Source organism: Eptesicus fuscus, chromosome 21 (genome assembly GCF_027574615.1).
Source record: "Eptesicus fuscus isolate TK198812 chromosome 21, DD_ASM_mEF_20220401, whole genome shotgun sequence".
Lineage (NCBI taxonomy): Eukaryota > Metazoa > Chordata > Mammalia > Chiroptera > Vespertilionidae > Eptesicus > Eptesicus fuscus.
The window spans coordinates 41,388,678-41,391,272 of NC_072493.1; positions in this window are offsets into that span (position 1 = coordinate 41,388,678).

Sequence of the window (2,595 nt, forward strand, 5' to 3'; positions counted from 1 at the left end):
CCTAGCAGAAATGATTCCATGTTTATCAAAAGACATGTTCTAGGCTGCTCATAGCAGCACTACCCATAATAGCTAAAACGTGGACACTTCCCAGGTGCTCACCAACAGTAGAATGGATAACTGCATCGTGGTTCATTCACACCGTAGAATACCACACAGCATTGAGAACGAACTATTTCCATCTACACACAGTAATATGGATGAATATAACAAAAAATGTTGGTCAAAAGAGGCCACTTAGTGTATAATTGCATTTATATAAAGTATAAAAACAGGGGAAACTAATCTACGGTCATAGAAATCTGGAAAGTGGTTTTCCTTCTTGGGAAGAGGGGAGTGACTGGAAAGGAACAAGGGGGAGGGGTGTTCTGAGACATTTGTCATATTGTTTCTTAATCTGAGTGCTGGTTATAGGCATGTGTTCCCTTTGTGAATAGTTGATTTGTGCACTTGTCAGTATGCATGTTATATTTCAATTTCAAAATATTTTTATTTGTTTTTTTAATATATTTTATTGATTTTTTTACAGAGAGGAAGGAAGAGGGACAGAGAGTCAGAAACATCGATGAGAGAGAAACATCGATCAGCTGCCTCCTGCACACTTCCCACTGGGTATGTGCCTGCAACCAAGGTACATGTCCCTGACCAGAATCGAACCTGAGACTCTTCAGTCTGCAGGCCGACCCTGTATTCACTGAGCCAAAACGGTCAGGGCAATATTTTTATTTATTGATTTGAGAGATTTGTTGTTCCATTTATTGATGTATTCATTGGTTGTTTCTTGTATATGCCCTCACCAGGGATGAAATCCACAACATTGCCATATCCAGATGACGCTCTAACAACTGAGCTACCCGTCCAGGACGAGTGAATTTTTTAAAATGTTTTTATTGATTTGAGACAGGGAGAGAAAGAGAAACATCCATGGCTGCCTCCTGCACGCCCCCTACTGGGCATGGAACCTGCAACCAAGGGCATGTGCCTTGACGGAGAATCAAACGTGTGACCTTTTGGTGCATGGGATGAGGCTCAAGCAACTGAGCCACAGCGGGCAGGGCCAATATTTCAAGTTTATAGAAACTGAGAGGTTCGTCATCAATTCTTGCATCATATATCTAGTGCGTGCCCACTACACTGATCGTTAGGCGCTGAGATAATGCAGTGAGCCCGAGCATCTCCGTCTCCCATTTCTTCCCCGTGATTGGCTGGCCTTCTGGCCAATGGCGGAAGAGTACACTGCTCTCTGCCGTCTCCTGCAGCATCCGCGGGCTGCAGCTTCCTCAGTTCAGCTTGTAGGTGGCGCTGTGAGCACACCGACGCCTTGGTCAAGGGCAAACTTGGTCTCCACCCTCTCTGATTCCTTCTGATTCGGAGAAATGGAGAGAGAATAAGCTCCACACCCCCACCCTCTTGGCAAAATTCTTTTGTGGCTTTTTCTGCCTGTACATCTCTCCCTTGCTGGTCCGGATTCCCAGGCCCCGCCTCGTACCTACTCTGGCTTTTGGGTTGGTGTGACCCCCTGTCCCAGTCATTGGGGCCTCTGGGGCAGTGCTTAGGTAATCTTGACAGCCGGCCCAGGCCAGCAGTCGGAACTTCCTTCTGTCGAATAATTGTTTGTCGGGTTGTTTATTTATCCTGCAGTGGAGGCTAGCGGGGTGTACGGGGGCGGCTGCCCCAGGGAAGCCTGCTTCCTGTGGTTGGCTTGCTCAGCTGACACCCGCCCTCTTTAGCACGGGAAAGAATTGCAGAGCTGGGAGGACTTTCCTTGAGGGTTCCGTTAGGCCATCCAGGGAAACCCTGCCCGAGCCTCTGCCGTATGCCTGGACCTATACTGGGGACCTCAGCGGTGACCGAGAGCCCCAGCCCTGTCCTCACGGCGCTCACAGTCTGGTGGGAGAGAAAGACCCATCCCTAGACATGGACAATCCTGGGTGGTCAGGGTTTGGGTGAAGGACCCAAAGGGGCTGTTTGTGGGAATCAAGACGGGGAGCCTGACCCAGCCTGGCAGGTCAGGAAGGGCCTCCTGGAAGAGGGGACACCTGAGGTAGCATCTGAGAGAGGGGCAGGAGTTAGGCATGGGACAAGGACTGTGTCTTTTTAGCTACCACGCATTTCCCCAGGGCCTGTCATCATCTCTTTGGTTTAACATTGGATTCTTTTATTTATTAGCAAATATTTATTGTGGATTACTTGCTAGATGGAGGAACTAGCCCCGTGGTCGGCAAACTGCAGCTCGAGAGCCACATGCGGCTCTTTGGCCCCTTGAGTGTGGCTCTTCCACAAAATACCACGGCCTGGGCGAGTCTATTTTGAAGAAGTGGCGTTAGAAGTAGTTTAAGTTTAAAAAATTTAGCTCTCAAAAGAAATTTCAATCGTTGTACTGTTGATATTTGGCTCTGCTGACTAATGAGTTTGCCAACCACTGAACTAGCCAGAGTCCCTGACTTCAAAGGGCTCACACATAAGATGGTGATACCCATACAGAACTTCAAACTCTGATGGAGTGCTATGAAGAATGAAGGTAGTAATCTATCCGCTTGTCTGGGTTTGAATCGCAAATCTGCCACTTACTAGCTGTGTAACCTCTCTGTGCCA